The sequence below is a fragment of the Neolamprologus multifasciatus genome, chromosome 14, assembly GCF_963576455.1.
Source record: "Neolamprologus multifasciatus chromosome 14, fNeoMul1.2, whole genome shotgun sequence".
In the NCBI taxonomy this organism is placed as follows: Eukaryota; Metazoa; Chordata; class Actinopteri; order Cichliformes; family Cichlidae; genus Neolamprologus; species Neolamprologus multifasciatus.
In genome coordinates this window covers 28,223,034-28,238,136 of record NC_140452.1, presented here as the reverse complement: position 1 = coordinate 28,238,136, position 15,103 = coordinate 28,223,034, and the positions used below count along the sequence as shown (strand labels likewise).

Genomic DNA, 15,103 nt, shown 5'->3' with positions numbered 1-15,103 from the left:
TTTATTAATAGAGGATGTGCACGGTGCCAATTAGCATTAAAACACGGCGAAGGAAATGAAAGGAGAAAATGTAAATAAATTTTTTTCCTTGGGCCTGGAAGTAGGCCCGTTGTGAGCGGCGTGTTAATCTCCACCTCAGTAATTTGGTTCTGCGGGAGAAGACAGAAGCCCTGCTGCTGTGCCCTGCACTTCATAAATCACTGCTTTATGTGGACAAGGTCAGCACCCTCCCTCCTCCACACCCCCACCTCCATCTCTCTCTACTGGCCCCTCCCGGACCCTCCGCCATGTTTACCCGGCCGCCCGGGGGCTCTCAGGACCAGACCGGCTCACTTCTAATTACTTTGGATTATTTTCATTTGCCGGGGGTCAGGCAGGCATTCCGGCAGAGAGAGCGAGGGATGATTTCTTGACAAATTCTGCGGCCTACGAGGAACAAGCCCGGTGTGTTTGCTGAATTAGCACATGGTCTTTTTCGCTTTGGCACTGTCTTTGCTTCTGTTTGAGCTCATAATCCAGGGCGCACTCTTTTTCTCCCTTTTTTAAGAGTAGAGGACTCTTTCATTTGTGTCCTTGTGGGTAGGTGTATTTTTTCAATCGTTTTGAAGTCGACACTTTAAAGTTTGAAAGTGTCAAAACTGGGAAGTAACACCAAGCCTCATGTCCTGAGGGACCCACTCAGTGACACGATGCCCGACTGAGTGGGCTTACTCACGGATTTCTCAGTCGAAGCATTAAATGAGAGAAAAATCATTTCCAAAATGCAAAAATAACAGAATTACCACAAACAAACTGAGAAGCAATCTCTGCCGCAAAAGCTGAAGTGCTACAAGGGACAGTAAGGGACTAAACAGTTTCAGACAATCTGAGGAGAGGGCGAATGTGAGATTAGATAAGATGCAAAGCTAACTGGGTTTAGGCAACCTGATGGTGTTGTCTGAAGGAAGCAATGGCGGCCTAAGTGACTTGAGAGTCTGTCAGGCAGAAGAGAAGTGGAGACGGGGCTGAGGGCTGGCAGTGATGTACACAAAGTAGTACAGATTGTGGTAATCACAGACACTTCCTCCACAGAGCCTCGGCATATAGGGACACACTGTATTTGGGCTATTGGGTGTGATAAAGCTGCACAAGTGTCAAAGGTCAGGTTTGTGAAACATAAATTCAGTGGGCACACAGCTCCCATACGCATTGGACAGACTGGAAACTTAAACACCTCCCCACCACCTCCATCTCCAGCCTCAGTGGAGAAGGTGGGGGGAGGTAATTAGAGCATGTTGCCTTTTGCCGCAGGGAGAACAAATTGGCTCTAAAACGCTCATAGATATCATCTTTAAAAGAGGCTTTTTATGTACAAGAGGTAAAAGTGGTATGGAACTGAACACGGCACTTCAGATGTCCAAGTGTCACACATTCATTACATTTATTGAGCTCTCTTCTCACGTTTAAAGTCAGGACTCAGCTGTAACACTGTGACAAGCTGCCTTTGACACACCGTGTCCAATTGGAAGGCTAATATTTTAATGTTGGTGGATATCAGACAAGGACGTTACAGCTTTTCGCTGCGACCGAAGAAAATGATCCCGGCAGCCTTGTGATAACAGCTAACTTGATTCTGAACAGGAAACAACTGAAAATAGGTTGATACTTCTCAGAAATCTAAAAAAAACCCCAGCAGCAGATCAAACACAGGCACGCTGTTTCTTCTGCGTATTCGCTTTTATTGGAAGTTTTTTTTCTCAAACTGAAGGGGGGAAAAAAAGCGCTTGTTGTGTCGTAGAGAAAAAAAAGAGGGGAACATGAGTGTATAATGGCTATTTTTATATTCAACTTTGCAAGTAGTCAAAATTGAAAAGTGAGAAAGGAGGAAAGTATTCTTGCGTAAGCAGTCTGTGGAAGTGTGTTCAGTCTGTTCATCATGACATATAAAGAAACCCACATAGTTGTGACTCAAGAGGATATTACACTGATTTACATTTCCTGGAGATTTTCACTAACCTTTAATATAACTGCTGCTTCACTCTAACCTAACCTTAAAACCTCTATTCATCTAAAAAAAGCAAAAGACTTATGTTTTCAGTTTAACTTAGTCCCTGTAAGGAAGACATGTCCCAGTAATGTGGCTTTCTAAACACATTTAGACCCCCTCCCAACAGGAATACCTGGACCACACGCACATGCAGGCATAGGAATCTGCTACCCAGCACAGCGTACGTGGACATGATTAAAGTCAGAATTAGCTCAGAAAACAACAAATCAGTTGCAACAACCTTAAAATGAAGGAAAGCTGAGCGGCTCACACATAACACAGGAACACAGAGTGGCTCCCATTAAAGGCTTCACTGGCTTTCAGTAGCATCAAAGAGGCCCCTGAGTTAGACTGGGATTATATTTAACCCAGGAGCTTGTTGCACTGCGGAGTACAGGGCACATGCTGATGCTGCTGCCAGAACACCATGCTTCTGGCATCGCTCTGATCCAGAGCTTTCATTAAAATGTGGCTTGGGCACAATTTTCTGCAGGAACACACACATGGACGGACACACACGGAAACAACACAGAAAAAGTCAAAAACAAAAACAACGGAGGAAAAAAAAAAGATTGTCACTTCGAGCAGACTCAGTGACGCGTCGTTCATATTGTATGCAACCTTTCTGTCGCTCGCTTTTACGATAAAATATCTACAAGGCTGGAGGAAAGTGATGTAGTTGACCTATCGGTGTTAAACCTTTATTTAAGAAGTGAACCTTTAAAGTTTAAGAATCTTTTTTGTTTTTGTGTGTGGGCTCTGGGATGAGAAGAAAAAAAAAAAACAGCTCCAGAAGCCAAGCAAGGGGAGAACATCTGCACCGAAGGGACCTACTGGGGTTTGACTGCAGGGTCTAATAGTGCAAAACCCTGAGCCACCATGCTCATATATAATATACTTAAAATTTCAAAACTCTGTAAAATCATATGAGCTCTAGTTTATACTGACACATTGCTTCATGATAAACGTGAACAGGAGATTGCGCATAATTAATCAGTCTTCTTTAATACATTTGAATACATCTGTGATTTTATCGAAAGTCATCCAGACACAGAGACAGACTTACACAAATAAATGCAAAGAGTCCAACAAAACTCCTCCTGTTTGTGTATAAGTCTCTAGAAGGCCTGGGCTTGAGAGATTGCAATCTCACTTGGCACATTTCAGTAGTCAGACTTGATATGACCCATCAGACAAGCTCGTCGATACTCCCCAAGTTCATTCAATTCCAAACCAATCATTCCGGTGTCATACACTTTTGGGTTAATATTCTAACTGTGAGGCCCGGCACTAGGTAAAGATAAATCAGCTTTTATGATGGGTTGTTATGGTTTTTATGGCACTGGGGTTGTGAGGGACTGATTTGGGGATCAATCACCTGCAGGTGTCTGGCAGGGGCCGAGGGGCTGTGAGGATCGATTGAGGATCTAGAGCTGTAGTGATGGAATAGAGGTGTATTCGTGTGTGTGTTGAAATTGGGTGCATTTGTTGGGTATGTGTATTAGTTTGTGAAGGCGTGAGAGAGACATAATGATGAAGGTGTGTATGTGAGTGCTTCGGAGACACAGAGGAGATATATCTGGGGCTGCAGCAGTGATGAAGGGTTGCTGGACTATGACCAGACCATCTCAGCTCTTATCAGAGCCCCCACCCCCCAAACCGCCCATTCCTCCCATCTCCACCCTTCTCGATCCACTTCTTTATCTCGGTGGCACTTTGGAAAATCTCATTGTCACAGAACATTTAACAAAGACAAAAGTCTCAGGCTGGCAGCTGGAGATGACTGGCCTGGCAGCTAGTGCGCAGAGTATCCCTCACACGGCCTCCTTCACTCACGTCTTGCTTTTTCTTTTTCTTTTTTCTTTTCCCCCCCTGGGAGAGGCCGGCAATGTGGGCAAAACACCGCCAAAACATACTGACAAGTCCACGTATATCTAGGTGCACAGACGGCTCGAGCGGCCATCAACACACAGACACAATAATCACCCAGAAGTTTGTCAGTTTAACTCTCTCTTTCTGCTTCCCTGGAAACCATGTTTATGCACATTCAACATCTCCCCTGACTGTCAGACGGCTGCTTCCTCCACGCTGTCAGCACAGCACCGGCTGAAACAAAAGAGGCGGAGAGCGAGGCCTAGGGTTTCTGAATTAGAGGAAGTTGGTGCTGATTACGCTGCCACTGAAGAAGCATTCCGATCCTGTTAACCCCTATGTGAGCTGCCAAACTCCAAACCATGCAGTGAAACCGCACGCACACACACACACAGCCCCACCCCGAGTGCCCTCTCCATGCACACAAAAAAACATTTCCTCCTCTTGTCTGTTCTTTCCTTTTGCTTCTTTAATGATAATCCTTTGCTTCTTCTCTCCTAGATCTTTCTACATCCATTCTTTTTTCAGCTTTTTTTTTGGTCTCCTCTCTGATGTACTTTGCTCTCTATCATCCCCTTCATTGCAGAAATACAGCAGTTGGCTTTCGTAGGAGGAGGGAACATTCCACCATCACACCCTTACCTCTCTATCCCTGATGAATGTCTTCACTCCACTTGTTTATAAGATAGAAGGGGTTATTCATAATCAAGCCCAAGAGAGTATGTACACACTGTGGACATCCTGATAGAAAGCAACGTATTAAATTTCTGTTTGTTTGACAGGAGCGCTGTCTCTCTCCTTCTCCTTGACAGGAAGACCCCCATCCATCCAAGCCGGGGCGCGACCCCAGCAGCACTCCCCTCTCTTTCTCTCTCTCAAGAGCTAACACATATTAAGTAAATGAAGAGTCTCTTCAGGCCAGTGGGAGATAAACGAGCTTCTTAAACATTTTAGGAGTGGCAGTTTGATCTGGTGCCGGTGGGTGTTTACAACGTAACTGCAGCAGAGTTGCGTTTGTGATGTTACCCATCTAAGTGTGTTTATACTGAAGGGAAGATTGTCCCGATCTCCAAGCCAGGTGCTGAAGCTCTGTGTCTGTTTGAGATGGAGGGTATGCTTATGCCTTCTGGATGTGTGTGTGTGTGTGTGTGTACATTCCCTTTAAGTGTGTGCGGCTCCTAGGGCAAATCCTGTTCGGACAGGCAGACGGTGTGTTTGTCCACATCCCAAGCAGGAGCAGGTTCATGTTAGGGTGTCTGCTCTGATTCTCCCCCAAGCTTTTCCTCCTGTCTTTCTGTCTCTTTCTCTTTTCTATCTTTCTCTCTGTGATTATTGTCATTGTGGTTGTTTAAAAAAAAAAAAAACACTAGCAGGGGGAAGTGTAGAAGGGGGGTGGAACTGGGGAGGGGAAGCACGACAGAGCTGAGGTGGGTTGGTGGCAGTGGTGTTGGTGGGGAGGGCTATAAGGCCCCGAGGGTGGGTATAGGGTTTTGGTGAGGGCTCGGGGGTTGGTGGTGAGGTGTGCTTGGAGAGAGGGCCCTGGTGTAATCTCAGTGCTGAATAGACGGAGCTCTTAATAGAATCCCGTCGTCCGGCTGCCACCGAGAGAAACAAGAGCTGTAATGGATGGGCTCAGCTCTAGCTCCCACTTTCCCCCCAGTGACCCCTGCGTTGGTCAGAAGTAAGAGCTAAAGAAGCATTGTAGCCTCAGGCCTGATTGAATGGGGAGGGAGGGAGGTGGCGGTGGCAGTGGTGGCAGCGGGGGTGGAGGGGGTAGCCGCGCTGATAGACCAATTTCCCACTACTGCGAGCAGCAGGGCTTGATTGATGAGGGCTGGTGCTGGTGAGAGGAGGCCCATCACATGCGATCACATAAATACTTATTCAGCTCGAATTGGGCCTGACAAGCCTTACGACAGCTTTGTGCTGTCACAGATATCATTGGAAGGAAAACGCTCCATTAATCATGTGTAATTAACTTTTCCAAAGGGAGGTTCGGCTTGGAACCAGTACTAACCCACTCAGTACCCAGATAAAAAATTTCAGTATCTTAACTGGGATTGGAGAGGTCTTATTAAAAACTCGAACCAGTTTCCCTTGAGCCGCCCCGTTTGTACAGGAAACGGCTTCATTAGTATCGGTTTAGGACTCTAATGGGCTCAATACAAAGCCTCCTCTCTCAAACCCAGCCGTGTTCAGTGGCCTTACAGTGCAATATCCTGTGAGCGCACACGCCCATAATGTTCCCTGTTTGAAGTCAGAGCAGAACCCATCTGAACGCCTGCCACTGGTTAACTACCTTGACCCTCCCATAAAGTAGTGTGGAGGAGTGAATGTTGGAGAGCCCGACAAGCTGCGTGGTGTCATTTTCTCTTTCTGTCTTTCTGTCTTTAGGTAAAAGGTACCCTACCCATGGGAGTAAACTGGACCAGGGCCCCCTTTGTCTTAAAGCAGCGGACCAAATGATCTGCCACACACAAACACGTATACACAAACACGCACCAACTGATGAATGCACCGACCGAGTGCAAAATCTAATCTGATCAGCAGTCCTCCTTCAGCATTCTAATGCTGCCCACCTGCAGCTTTGTAGCTACACAGATGAATGTAATGTAAGCAGCTGGAATGGAGAGAGACAGAAAACAATAAAGGGCTAAACAACCATGTACCTTGAACTGAAACTGGATTCCAAGTTCTTTCAGGAAAATCAGATAATATCTTAGATACACCGAATGATCCGAAAGTACATTTGGTTCCACGGTTAAGAATGCACGAGATGTAGATGCGACGTAGTTATGTCAACACATCAGGCATCAGGAATCATTTTCACCAAACATTTTGACTCTCACAGTGTACTGTGTAATTGGTCTACACTTTTAAAATAACCAAGGGTGCTAAATTCAGGTGATAAGAGTATTTTCTTAAAAATGTGCTGCTGTTGTGGGGTGGAACTCAACATAGAGGCATAGTCTATGATTTCACCACACATCCTGTTTTTTATCAAGTGCACCGTTGGTTCTTGAAGGCATCATGTTTCTATGATGGAATTCAGACGTAGTCATCACATGCTTCAGTGCACACTGCTCATTAAATTATATCATTTACCTGAGCGGAATAAAGTCAAGAGCAAAGCTTGCATTTTGCCAGACACGCTTAGGCATCAACCTCACAAACATGTACACATGACCTTTCGAACTCAGTCATCTTTCTTCTCCTGTTGGTCATCGGTGGTCATTTCCTCTAGACCTCATCCTCACTGTTGCACAGACTTGAATCATTTCCTTCCTGTTAATTATCTCTGTCTGGACGTCTGAGAGAAAGAAGATACACTACAACTTGTTAAACTAGTTAGGAAGATACCACCCGTATTGCAGCGCAGTATTCTCGTCATTATTAAACAAAGTTATACAATGACCAAAGATAATGCAACCCGCAAAGCAATAAGGGCTACAAGAACATGAGGTGGAGGACATAAATGATTGGGATCTTTGTGAGGTACACGGTGAGGAAAAACAGCTTTAATTATTGGCTGCCCTGGTCACCTCTCCAGAGAATCATTAATTAAAGTTGAAGTCCTTAAGGTGCTTATTCAGAGTGTCTAAACCAGATTAAAGGCCTGTAAAGTAAACTAGAGACAAGTTCATTTATCATTATGTACTTCACACCGACGAGTGACTTTTTTTTCCCTTATGAGTTTTTAAGGTAACGTCCATTTTAAACAATGAATTCTAATTAATTAATTCTTTGTAATCCCAACCAGCAAAACTCAACAATAAAAGTATAAACTGAGTTTATTGTGCATTTGAATGAAAGTGATGAATTTTTAAGGTATTACACTGAGGCCATTATATCCCATCCTGGGAGAATCCGGATATAATCCATAGATTTTCTTTCTCACAGACAGCACACAGCAGGAAACACACAGTGCGCCTTAGAAACATTCAAACTGCTGGAAATTGTCTGTGTGGTTTAGGCAAAAGTCCTTGTGACCTTCAGCAACCGCTACAATCTGAAATTCAGATGTATGAAATTAAAACTACTCATTGGTAAGTTGGTTTGGATTTAGTGAATGCACATTTTCCCTAGCGACTGCTGGTTGCCAGGGGGTTGCTGACCAGTCTGCAGCGCTGTGTGACTTTAGCTTGATGTTCTTACATGCACCTCTGCTAGAATAAAATAGCTTAAGTTAAGATTAACTGCATTAAGTGTTTTTAGTTTATCAGTTTGCTCCCTGTTGCTCTCCTGACATGATAAATTTGACTAATTAGATGAAAGTTGTGGAATTAATTTTCCAGCATCAGGTCTGAGAGATTGACCCATTAGTTGCTTGTGTCTCAAAGTCAGCGTTAGTACTGGTGCTTTGACACACCGTGTGAGGTAATATTAAGACTCAACCCATCACCAACGTGTCATATATGGATGCCTGATCAGGAATTTAAATACAGTGTACCCTAATAGGATTTTTTTTTCAAGATGTTAGGTTAATCTTAGGAAACTCTATTTTAAGTTAAAATAAAAAATTTTTTTCTTAAACCTAAAGCTAGACCTCTACACCTTTAACATATGCCTGTAGTTTTGTGATAACAGGTTGGTTTTTGTACATAAACCTCTGACAAATCAAGTTTTTCATGGCCCTTATTCTGACCTGTATGAGGATTAACAGCCTGGGTATTAAAGAAGAGTCAAGGGAGAATGGGCCGTATGCATGAACAGTTGAGAGGTGACAATCTCAAAGACACAAATAAGAGAAAAATTAAGTCTTCATTCTCAGGGAGAAACAAACAGGAATGCATATGTGAAACCACATTCAATTATGTTGGTGGAGATGTGGAACAGTTCAACAGACAGGTAGTTAAAGGCATACTACAATCAGACAAGGAAGAAGAGTTGGAGAGTGTGATAGAAAAGAGTCACTGGGTGAAAGGTCAAATACATTCACTCAGCTTAATTTGACTTATATTTAGCAAATGCAGAAAAGCTCATCTGCTCTCATACTGGCCTCCCTCTCACTTAAAAGCAGGGCTTCAGCTCTCACTTATTACCAACAATGCCCCTCATTCTCTCAAAACTGTATTTAATTGACAATTTTCATGGCTTTCCTGTGAGACGTGTTCATAAACTGTTCAAAGAATCCAAATTGCCAGATGACACAATAACACTGCCTATTTCTCATTGTGCACATCTGGAGTCGGGCTTGGGTCTCGTCAGTCTCATTTGGCACAGCTGAAGGAAAGTAGTGATTGTTAAAACCCTTTAAAATAAGCTATCCCCTGTCAACTGGAAGGGGACAGCAGACTGGCTGAAAATCGTTTTTTCTCCCCCTCTCATTTACTGATGGGATATTGCTAAAGGGAGACATTGGCCACTGCAGTTGGTTTGTCAAGAACAGGCCATTGGCAAAGTTTATAGCTCAGGTTGTGCTCTTAGCCTGGGCTTAGCCCCCTTCAGACAGATGCTAGCTAAGTTGAAGAATGGAAAGAGGAGAGAAGAGGAACGTGACGAGAAAGAAGGCCTTCTTGGTAAAATGGCTCTCAGTGTTAATCAGAGACTTCACAAGAGCCAGAGTCATCACCTCAGGACAGAAAGACTGAGAGAATGAGGGTAGGCACAGAGGTGAGGAAACGAGAGATGACTTTAATAAGAGATAGACAGCAAGATGGAGAGGAAAGGAAGGAGGCAAGGAGCGCCGGCTACATTCCTGTGGCCACAGCTGTGGGAGCTGCAATCACTAAAATGTAGCGCTGTCTCAGTGCTGGAGATTTCTGGACATGTTACAAACGAAATAAAACAGCACGACATGTCTGTTTTTTGAATCAAAGAGGAGACTAGCAATCAACATGCTGGGGTTTACACTACCTCCCTCCCTCCTTCATTCTTGTCCTCCCTCCATCCTTCTCTCTGGCTGACTGTCAGTCCCTCAGTGGTAGGGATGACCCCTTCTCTGTCTCTATATTTGCCCCTCTTTGTTCACCACTGGCCAGTTAAGGCAGGCATCTGAGGCTGAGGCCATCGATCATTGGCCTGACAGCGGGCCCCAGGCAGAGATGGCCCTGTTATTTGGACTCTGTGATGACTTCCTCAAAAAGGGGCCCCTCCTTCCCTCATAGGGCTGGCATGGTTGAGGTTTGGTTTGGAGCCTCCATACCTTCTCTGTATGTCCATAGAAAACACATCGAACTCACTGGCCGCATGTTTGGGTCACGCTAGGGTTAGCAAGACAGATAGAGTGTGGAGTAGGAGTAAAATAGGTCGAGAGAGCTGGAAGCTTGCTGTGTTTGAATCTACTTGGTAGCCTCTCCAGTCCCTTGGAGAACTGCAATAAAGACTTTGGCAGCGGTAATAACAGAAGTCAACACAGTAGATTTGAGAAAAGGAAACAAAAAAGCAACAGCTGGAGTGCCTCATTTGTGGATGTGATTTGTCTGTGTTCTGTCAGACAAGACACAGCAACACTACTTGCTAAAGTACATTTTAAGCCATTATTTAGATCTTTGTGCATGTTTGATTTAGGTTTGCTCCCCCTCCTCCTTCTCACATGACAGTGTGTGAATGTCCTTAAAAAGATGTTAAAAAACAAGGTTTATTCCTCGCACTTTACTACTTTGCTCCTCCAATGCATCCCTTCCAATCATTCTGCCTCCTCCTCAACTCTTTAGCTCAACACCCCCTCCCCTCTGTTCTCCCGTCTCCCTCCCCACACTCCCTCTCAGGCACTAGACAGCGACTTTGTAGAGCAGCAGTTGTACTATTGTCTTGCTGCTCACATCGCATCACCATTACAGTTGGCTATAATTGAAAACAGGAGTCTTTCTATTAGGCTACATGGTGACACGGGTATCTGTCTCTTCTGATATTCCCACACTGGCTAATTTCCCCCCTCATCTGCATTCAGGAGAGCAGAGGCAAGAGAGCATGACAGTGGTTATGGACTCTGATATAGACTCTGATAACTCTATGGTGATGTACTCCCACTTGCATACTTTTATATTTAACGCAATTCAGGAAATGTATCAAACTTTGAAAAATTACAGAAAAAAAATATACTTCAAAATTTATTTCATGGCCTTAGCTGAGATTCATCCCTTCCATGTTTCTTGTTCTTTTTGTTCTTTAAAAAAAAAAACTTTCTAGCCTAGAGTCTGTGCAGTAAATGCTTGCCATAACGCTAAGCCCGCCTAACAAAGGGTGCACACACTTCATTAGCACTGTCCGTGAGAAGGAAGGAATCTTACACATGGAATCACTCCTGAGCTCCCGTCTCAGGCTACTGCTGTGCAGAGCCTGGACTCGCTGGCTTCCTTCCTTCGAAATCCTTCTGGCCCCTGCCTAAACACAATGCACAATTTGTTCATATCCCGCACCAAAGAAAAGGGAGATACACAAAGCGCAGGAGATAAGGTTTCAAACTGTCTTTGCACTCACAGGTGTGGAACTTTTAAAGCATTAAAAACATCATTTAGTCCCCCGCCCCACTACCCCCTCCCTCTCCTCCTAAGCTTTCTTTTAAAATAAAAGAAATGACCTGAAGGATCAATGGATGATGATGATGATGATAATCAAGAGGAGGGTGTAAGATAAGTTAATAACTGGGTGAGAGTTTAGGCAGTGGAGTTCACATACAAACCGAAGAGAGTTCGTTTAGCTTCTGTCTCACATTGCATCACGCTGCCCTGCACCTTAACACTAACACTTTGGTATTGCTCTCTCAAACTCTCTGCCTTTGCCCTGTTTCAATGGCATCAAATGGCTCGAGTGGACAAAAGAAGAGAGGGAGTGCTGCCAGCTGCCAGACTATGGCCACCATGGTACACCCCACTACTATGAGCATGCCATTGACCTTCAAAAACAGCTATTTTATTTTACTAATAAACACAAGGTGACTAAAATAGTATTTTTTTTTTTTCAAAAAACCCACTCAACATATCCACAGCTCCATATTTTTTCAGCTGTCGTCCTGTGAAGAACATGAGTATTGGTGTCTTTTTTTCATGTACTTTGGAATAGGCTTCTTCTGTTCCTGTACTGAAGGTGGAGTCAGTCTGGGTTTTTTTTCTTCTGATTTTTATCTGTTTGTTTGTGCAACACGTTACTGAGACAAAACCTGAAAAAACATACCTTTATAAGTTATATAATCTCTCTTGTGTCTGTTAATCAAATATGTAATGTCCATTCTTTTTCACTTCTTACCCCATCAATAGTTGTTCTTGTTCTTTTGCATGTCGTGCACAGTCATGCTCCTCTGTTGCTTTATGCCTGCCTCCTTTTTGGAATTACCCAATGCAACTATCCATCAATCAGTCCATCCACCCATTTATCCATCCACTTGTTCATCTGTCCATCCATCTCTACCAATATGAAGGGCTTTAATATGATGAGTCCTTTGAGTCCAAGCAGGGCTCAGTCATTTGATGTCGCTGTCTCCATTACTCTTTGCTATTGGTCCCCTGGGTTGTCACAGTGGCTGCAGAAAGACTTTAATTGACCGTCTTTTTTCCATCCTTGTGAATAACTTGCTGTCAGTGGTGTGTGAAAAGTAAGGTGTCATTTTTGTTCTTTTCTTCCGCTATTATCACATAAGACTTGTTATATCTGAGATGTAATTGCACGCAAGTGAGGTAAGTGTGTTGGAATTATCAGGTACAGGCTACGAGGCAGGAAAAAAAATATCCTCTGTCCTTTTTATCTCTTTCTGGCACGCACAAGAACACTCTCAAACACACAGAATTTGGTCAGCCCTCACACCTGCTTTCCCCTTGACTAGGTCACTAAGTCCATATCTCTCCTTGGTGGTGTAAACTGTGGGTGAATCACTGTCAAATATTGTCTCAAGATTTTCTCTCTTTCTTTCTTCTTCTTCTTGTCTCTTTGTCAGTAAATGACTCTTATCACTCCTACCATGAAGGCCCTTTCTTCCCTTACTCATATCCGAAAGAGCGGAAAAAAAAGAGAGCAGAGTGCCCTTCAAAAACCAAAACTTCATTGAGACCACTGGTCTGTGTACATTCCACAAATTTGAACAATAACTTATCAGAGGCGAAAGAAGGAAGGGCAAAAAGAAAGAAAGCACATATGAAAGAAAGGATAAAAGGCAAAAATGTGAGGAGATAGGGGTAAGGAGGTGAAGAGGTGATCTGTGTGTATAAGGGATCTGCTGATTTGGCTTCCTCAATCCCTCTTGGTCTTCGAGGTCAACGTGAGGTTTCTCGATAGTTGTCAACAAACTTGGTGTGTGCTGAGTTAACATCCATCCATTGCACGCCTAAAATGAATGGGTGTGCGTCTGTTAATATTTAGAAGAGAAGAAATTGAGCGGATACATTTAGAAGTGCCCCTTGAAGTCTTTATTACATGCCAGCTTGCTCAACTTGCAAATCTGCTCCAAAGCAAGGTGCTATAAATTTACAAAATATACGTGCAACTTAATCGGAAAGTAGAGCTTGTTGGCAAACTTGATATTCGAATTTGAGGCCGTTTCTATGAGGCTGCAGTTCAAAAGAGATTAGATATGCACTATTTAGTCATGCAGTCCTTGAGCCGGAATCAGTTGTGAGGGAGATCATTCCAAAGGAAACAGGATCTCATCTGAGGTGATCCAGATCAGAGACCAGCTCGTAAAACTGTCCTCCCTAATGGATCACCTCATTGGAACGCATTCACTCGCACAGCATAGATGCAAAGATGTAGACTCACGTTCACACAGACAGCACAGTGTATCCGAATACACGTAAACCTGGATACAACCATATAACCAAAGGCTAACACGCTCCCCCTTCGTTTAAACCCACATGCGCGCTCTCACCAAGAAGTTGAAATTTTAAGCTTGCAAATCTATAATGTGCAAATTCAAGTAAATTGTTTACTGACCCGTGTCATATTTGCATGTGTGTTTCAAGGCAAACAGGGCAGTGTGTACTGCTCCTATGATGTGGATTGGCTCTCTCGGGGGATCACACACACACATTTACACCCTCGCACACACACCAGTAACATTCCTTCCTGCCCTCTCTGGCCAAGCCCAGAGCTTGACCTTTCTGTGTCACTCAATCCAACAGGCAATATTTGCTTTCGTCATCATAAATATTAAATATGTGCAGAGGCAAATATTTGGGTTTGCCGACCTCGAAAGTGGTAAATGAATTAATGTATTCACATGAAGAGAGCCGGGGAGTCAGGGTGTTCCTGCACACATGCAGCCTTTCAGCCTTTCCAGCTCCTTACGGTAAAGGCCTGTCAGTGGTCACGCAGGGAAAGACCCACAACTTCTGAAAAAAAAGTCATGGTAAATGACTCAAATTTGGAGGTCACTGAGTGGTAAATTCTTTTCTGTTGTTATAGTGTGTCACAACTGCATGCAACGCTAAGCCAAGTTAAGAAATACATGTACCATTTGACATAACTGCACATGCAATATTAAAACGACTAAAAAGAGTGCTACTCTGCTCAGTATAGAAACTCATCAGCCACCTCATTAGTTACATCTTGCAAGTACCAGGTTTTATTTGGCATCAGGGCTGCATTAATTCTTTGTGGCATAGATTCAGTAAGATGCTGGACCAGTTCCCCTGAGACTGTGGTCCATATGATGGCATCACTCAGTTGCTGAAGATTTGTCAGCTGCACATTCGTGATGTGAATCTCCTGTTCTACCACATCCCAAAAGTATTGTATTTGACAGAGATCCAGTGACTGTAGATTGCACTGTCACCTCAGAAAACCAGTTTGGGATGATTAGAGCTCTGTGAGATAGTATGTTATCCTGCTGCAAGCAGCCATCAGAAGATGGGTAGACTGTGGCTACAAAGGAATGGACATGGTCACCAACAATACTCAGGTAAGACGCGGTGTTTAAACTGGCACTGAAGGGCTCAAAGTGTTTCAAGAAAATATCCCCCATACCATTAAACTACCATCAGCCTGAACTCTTCATATAAGCCGGCTTTCATGCCCTTTTTTGTCAAATTCTGACAAACAGTCATCAGATTAGGCATTGTTTTTTTCCAGTCTTCTATTAACAATTTTGGTGAATCTGTATAAATTTTTGGCTCAGTTTTCTGTTCTAATCTAATGGGAATAGCACCCGGTGTGGTCTTCTGCTGCTGTAGACCATATGCTTTAAGGGTTCAACGTGTTCCGTGTTCAGAAATGCTCTTCTGCATATCTTGGTTCTATCGAATGTTTTTTTGAGTAACTATTGCCTTACTATAG

At 43.7% G+C, this 15,103-nt stretch overlaps 1 protein-coding gene across 12 annotated transcripts in view; it reads right to left on the bottom strand.

The window, feature by feature from the left end:
• Positions 1-15,103, bottom strand: part of mecom (MDS1 and EVI1 complex locus) — a 129,148-nt gene that overhangs the window by 30,574 nt on the left and 83,471 nt on the right. The gene's annotated exons all lie outside the window — the stretch shown is intronic.